Here is a 7,379-nt window from a genome sequence, read left to right as displayed (position 1 = left end):
TAATTTATTTTCATCAGTAAACCAAATTAAAAATGGATCTTTTGCATTTCTTCATTCTCCATGAACTCCAAAAGTAATGATAGTAAATTGTAGTCAATGGGATAAAAATGTCTTCATCATTATGTAAGTATATTATTTTTAAATAATACAAAAGGTTTTTAATATTTTCCCAAATTACAAGTTGGAGAATTACCATAAAAAGTTACCAAATTGACATACCAATGTTGAACCGATTACTTACCTAAAAACCTAACCACTCCTTTCCTTTCCCTATAAATTAATGAACTTGACACTGTTGCTCATCCATTTTTAAATCATTGTCCTTCTTGATTTGTTTTTATTTATTTAGTTTTTTATATGCAATGACTCTCACATGTCCCGGATTTAAAAAAATGATTTAAGCCATATTTTTTAAAAAATAAAACAAGGGTAAATACTATCAAAAACATTTATTAAGAATATATTTTTCACAATTTTAAATGATTTGATTATGGTAGGAAAGATGAACGCAGATAAAATATGAGATTAAATATACAATGGACGTTTGTTGATGGTGATGTAAGTTTTTCTAATTCTTTTTTGCAATTGATTTAATTTTTGTACTATGTACGCATTGTCAAAAACATGATTACGATTTTGATTAGAAATATGGTCTAAGATCAAACATCTCATCTGAAACATCATATTTTGTTGGTTTAAAATTGATAGTATGTACATACATACAACTTTTAAAAATGTACCTTTTGCAACTATTTTATTTGTATGTATAGCTACTAAAGAACTATTCTTGTTCAAAATACTACACATAGAATTATAATAGTCCAGAAACCACATGAACTGAAGCTGACTAAACTACTCATAAATTAGTAATTTTATGTTTTGGCTCTGGGCTCTGTAGACGTCGCTTAGCATGCAACTGCTGATTTAAATTCAACTATGCCGTGTTTTGTCGTTTGTAAGTGTCAAAATACTGCTGATATTAAAAGGGAATAGGTGAGATCACATTTCACGTGTATGTAACGAATTAACAAATAATATTGTTTAAGAATTTGATTATTTTACTCTCTGTCAGATTGTTAAACAAAACAAGGTAGACATTTTGTTGGTATTGTCAAGGTAGTCCATTTTTTTTACCGGGCTTTCTGTTAATAAACCTTAGTTTAATATTAAAAGGTATTAATTTACTTGATTACTAAATAATTATTTGATGTTTTTTATTACATCTGCCTGATAAAAGAACCTGGTTTTTTATAGTCTAGTCAATAAAATATTTTTTGTGGCAAAACATAACATTACAAAAAATTATCTTATATTTGTGTTATGATAATGTATTATTCGCGGTCTGGTAACATTACACGACCACTTCGTGCAGGCGGGATGTCAGACTTTTGGACACAGTGCAATGTATGTAAACATGATTCTAGGCGCCTTCTGGTATATTATAATTCTATGACTACACATAATGTTTTGGACATAAACCGAGGCTGATATGTTTTATAAAACTAATTTGATACAGAGAATGATTAGTGAAATATTTACGATCTTATAAGTATATATTTTTTAAAATCTTAATATAGAGCACCCTTCAAAACTTTTTTTAGTTTATCACTGTAGGTTCCTGTTATTCATTTCCAATGTTTACTTTTATAAAATTTTGAGTATTCTTTTACATCATAAATTTACTTATAATTGAATTATTCTCGAAAAACCCGTTTTTGGTTTTCTTTAGGGGTCTCTTCAAATCATCAGTCATTAAAAAAAAATATATATCGTTGCAGAGCATAAAAAAACGCTTCCTTTGATTATTTTCAATTAAAGATTATTTAATTACTCCAAACAGTTAAGCTAAAATAAGATACACTGTCTTTATAGCTTTCCAATAAGGGGTTTATTTTTTAAAATTCCATATTCTGTGTAATCAATGAATGGCATATGATTGTATAAATAATACTATTTTTTACGATACATTATAAATCAAACCAACAAAAAAAACACTTGAAAATATCAAGAGTTTTGACTGAAATTTAATTAAAGGTAAAATCGGGTGACAATAATACTCGTAGATTATATAGTAATTAAATATAATATTTAAACTTTTACTATTTTCTACAACATATTGAGTTGATTGTTTATATATTAATATCTAATTGTGGCACACAATATAGAGGTATCATAAATAAAGTTAACTATGTATTTATTCAATGAAACATTACATAAAAGTTCAAATTTGGCACTTGAATTGAATGATGATATACATACATACATACAATTTTTCATAATTAAACTATATTGTGAATCAAGTAAAATCCAAAAATATTTTAGAAAAGCTCTTTAGCTCTATTGCACAAAACAAGTGTTCCGAATTTTCAGTTTGATTTTTAGTTTGTTGTTAACAAACGTGTAATGGACGGTTTCGGTTTGTGCTTACGATTCTCGACCCATGTACCTACACCCCGTTGCATTGCTGTAATCTGTAGCTAACTTCGTGGTTAATTATCATAGAATGTTTTTTCTCCATATGGGTGACTCTATTAGCCTATGGCGTGTTATTACTTTACGCAATTTTGTCCAATTTAAAAGAATGCACTTACAAAAAAAACATATTTCACTTATTTGATAAAAAAAATAGGTAGTTGAATTTTACCTTGCATTTGATTTGTATTAAGATTCAAATTGATATTTATTTATTTATTTATATACGGCATTTCTGCCATTTACATATATGTGGTATAAAGAGTGCTTAGAAATAAATAAAATATTATGACCTTATATAAAAATATAAATCACGCCATATTAAAAATGTTATGGAAAACTCTCCATGCACTGTTTTCTATTGTGACAGTAGTTTCAACATGTGAGATATAAAATTTACACATGCAATCAATAAAATAACACAGTACCATACTTGGTAGATGAAATTTTACACTGTCCGGTTGTATATAAAAAATAATTAAATACAAATAAATGATTTTATTACAATTGCATGTAATAGATAAATGCATTCTGAGGTAAATAGAGGCAAGTAGTAAAACATTCTAAGGACCATAATTCTTTGAATTACTTATAAAGATAAGACTTTTTCAATTGCTACTAATATGTATTAAAACAGAAGAATTCATATCACAATACAGGTGATGTGAACAGTCTCAATATTAGAATTCAAAATGTTGAATCAATATTACAACAGAGTTTTAAAAATACATTGAATTAACAAAATTATTTGTAATATTATGCATAATATAGAGATAGGTAATAAAAAAGTTGCAATATATTTATATAAAATAAGTAGATAAATGAACTCTTAAAACATAGGTAGTAGATACTCAATAAGTAGTGCATGATTATAACTATTATAGAATAAATGGTAACACTTGTATTGAGTGATTCAAGAAAACTAGTTTTTTATTAGTTGGTCATATTTTATATCACTTTCAAAGATTCTAGAGACGAGGTTTGCAATAGTGGAAGAAAAAATGAAGTTTTACAACCCTTTATTTTAATAAGTTAAAAGACACTAACCAAAAGCTAAACGCATTCAAATAACATGAAGTTGACACGAAAAAAGTATATTTCAATACTTTTTATGAAATATCTAAATTAAAAATACAACCAGTTTTATTCGAGAAATTTAGTAGCCGTATATGTGATTAATAAATACTTAATTTTAAGAATACAGTAAAACCTCATTTTTACGTTTCTTAATTTTACGTTTTCCCGCTTTTTACACCAAAATATTTAGGTCCCATTTTTTTTCCAAACATTCTCATTCATTTTCCCCCCCAATCAACGTTTTTTTACATTTTTCATAACCCCGGTTTTACGTCGAATTTTTTTCATAACTCATTCGATCTGTCAAAAGACGAGCCGCTATGATTGGAGAATAAAATTGAGGTAAATAAAAAAATGTGTAAATTATTGTTATAAATTAAATTCAACGTAGGTGCAGTGTAATCGACCATTTTGTTTAAGTGTCTAATTTTGACATTTTAAGAAAAAGTGACATGCAGTTGACGCATGTTTAGGAAGAATAAAGTCTTAACATCAATAAATTACGATGTCAGTTTAAAAAATTGGCAATATAAATATTATTTGATATTATACACACATAATGTGAAAATGAGATAGTTTAAACAGTTATTTTTTTATTTTATGAAGGCAACAGAATACAACACAATAAATATATCAAAACAACAAGTAGGGAGAATAATGCTTAGGTAGAAAATGACATTTTAGTTGTATTCCAATTAGAGCCTTAATCTTTTACTGAGTATGTCAAAACAGGGTGTGTGTGTGTATGAGTGAGAGAGTGTGGGTGGGAGGGTGTGTATATGTGTGTGTGCGAGTGAGAGTATCATAAAAAAAGATATAAGTGAGGATAATTACAGTTTAAGATTTAAATTTTTTTCAGAATATTATTCTAGTAAAATGTCGATGTCAAAAGTATCTACTTGATTGTGCAAGGTAAAGGCACGATTAATGGGTGAATTTGTTGCTGCATTCGTATTGTATTTCGATATATGAAAAAGTTTTGTGTGTCTTGTCTGCCTAGATAGGATATTGAAATGAATCAAGGAGAGGTCTGGGCAGTCAATTTGGCCGTGAAGTATTTTATGAATAAATAAAAGGTCCGCAAGAGCTCGCCGTTTCTTTAAAGTTGGAAGTAGGTGACACGTATTGTTGTTGCCGTATTTGAAATGAAGATATTTGACGAACTTGTCTTGAATGTGTTCCATTTTATCTATATATTTTTATATTGCGGATTCCATATTGTAGATGCATATTCCAGTAGACTTCTGACAAGTGCGCAATAAAGCATATAATGGGTTTTGGGATTTTTTTTAAATGTTCCAATTCTAAAAATAAAACCGAGCATTTTATAAGATTTTGAAATAATGAAGTCAATATGTAAATTAAAAATTAGTTTCTGGTCTAGAATTATGCCGAGATCCTTGCATTCAGTTTTAGACACAATAAGTTGATTGTACATTGAGTAAGTAAAGGACGGTGCTTTCTTTTTTGCTGATATTAAGGTTGAGACAATTTGTAATGCAGTAATCACATAATCTGTTTAAATCGTCTTGCAATTCCTGACATTCAGCGTAGGAGCCTATAGATCTGAAAATTATCGTAAAAGTGTGAAACAGTCCGTGATGTAAATGACAGTTGAAATTTTATGGTGCCATACTAAAAAAGTGATACCATATAAATTTCCCAATATTTAGGGAAAAAATCGTTGGATGCATTTTACGCAAACTCAAATTTTTATTTTTGTGTTTTTAAGGTTAAGTAACTAGATAAAATTATTTATGCATGTATTTTTTAAAATTCAATAAAAAGTAACACATTGCAGTATTGTTTAAAAAAAAAACAAAATATTTTTAATTATGTAATTAGAATCGGGTTGTGGTCCCGTGGCTAGTGTCTAGGACTCACGGATCGAAGGTCCGTGGTTCGAATCCCACTCCCCAACTTGATTCCCATTTTCTAATAGTGAGTTATTTACAACTCGTTGAAAATGGCCCTCAAAATTAAATATTTGCGTAAATTATAAGAACGCAAATATTTCTTTTAAAAAAAAAAAATATCATTGGTAAATATGAATAATCCCCAATCATGACAGTTCTTACAATTTTTCTGCAGTATATTTAGTATAGTCTTGTACAATAATTATATTTTAATGAAATTTCATTTTCTCCATACATTTTTCATTTCCTCACTTTAGTTTTCCTTAGTTTTACACATTTTTTCGTTTCTCCCTTGAAAAACGTAAAACAGGGGTTTTACTGTATATTAAAATGATCCGTAATGAGGTGAAAAAATAAATAAACAAAAACCATTTTAAGACCTTGAAGGAAAAAATAATATTTTATGGTATATTTATAAAATCAGTTCTATTCTAGATGATTGTATTCATTAAGTTTTATAAAATTAAAAATAATGGATACATTACATTAAGCAGCATTAAGATTCGTTTATGGACTACCTACATGCATATTTGGTTTACAAAACGATTCAGAATAAACCAATGAAGATCTTAATAAAACCGTCTCTTTAGTTAAAATTGAGCAATAAACTATTAACTTCTATCCTTATAATACTAAGGCACAACTTTCAATAAAATTAAAAAATATTATGACTCTATTTTATTATAACCAAACATATCTTTAATAGAGGGTCCATGACTTATATTTGAGAACAGGTTAAGTTAAGATAGAGTAAAATAAAACCACAGACCTATTTATCGGTCTGCGTATAACTTATTTAAAAACGTGTTCTTTTCAAAAACATAAAATTTAATGTAGAGATAAAATTGGACTAATAAATCAGACTTTGTACATTTCGAACGAATTTCAATTCGTATATTAAATATATTGTGACCTTACTGAACAATTCCACTTTCTTGTCAAAATTATGAGATAACTTAAATAATTTTTAAACACATGTTTGATCGAACATATAATTTGATATTTTTAGTAGAATAAAAATATTGTGGGACAATCTGCGAAAATAAATATATTTGTTCAAAATTCGATCATGATTACAAAATTGTGAGAAAATATGATAGATATACAGGGTGTTCATTCAACCCTGTCACATCTGAAACCACAATGATCAGTATGAGCAAGAAGACATATTGGCACCTTAAAATATTTTTTTAGAACAAATATAATTTAAAAAAATAAAATATTAAAAAAAGCAAATAGTTGCTTACTTCTGCAGGGGAGAAACGAGGAGAGGGGAGTCTGATACTGCGCCGCGCTCCCCTCACTTCTCCTGTGCAGAAGTAAGCAACTATTTGTTTTTTTAAATATTTAATTAAAAAAAATTCATTTGTCCTTAATATTTTTTTAAATATGCTAATATGTCTTCTTGCCCATACTGACCATCATGGTTTCGGATGTGACAGGGTTTAAAGAACATCCTGTATATGATCTGAATATAAAAATATTAATAATAAATTATTTTAAACGCAATGTGAGAGAGAAACCCTTTTGAGTTTTTTAATTTTCGTTTTATGTAGGTATTTAAAATAACTATGCATGTACAGAAAAACTTAAAACATCAATCATAGTTTGAAAAAAACTTTTCGCAGTCGTTAATCGTAAATCAGTTTCTCAAGCAATAATCTACCTACATACCTATGCTACAAAGAATATAATAATATAATCACTTTTTGTTTAACCATAAAAATAACCCCTAAATTCGAAAATTTGGAAAAACATTAACATATGTGTGTCATTCACATTGTTATCTTTGTTCACAGTTTAATATTACATATTTTTTCCGTAACATACTTGAAGGTAAAGATGCCACCATAGCAAACAAAATTAGGTGATTGGTATACATTTTTTAGTTTGTTTTCAAACAGCTTTAAAAAA

The sequence above is a fragment of the Micrasema longulum genome, unplaced genomic scaffold (assembly GCF_059751315.1).
Source record: "Micrasema longulum isolate JH-2025_06_02 unplaced genomic scaffold, ASM5975131v1 h1tg001119l, whole genome shotgun sequence".
Lineage (NCBI taxonomy): Eukaryota > Metazoa > Arthropoda > Insecta > Trichoptera > Brachycentridae > Micrasema > Micrasema longulum.
The sequence above is the reverse complement of the archived record's forward strand: the minus strand, read 5'-3'. Positions refer to the sequence as shown.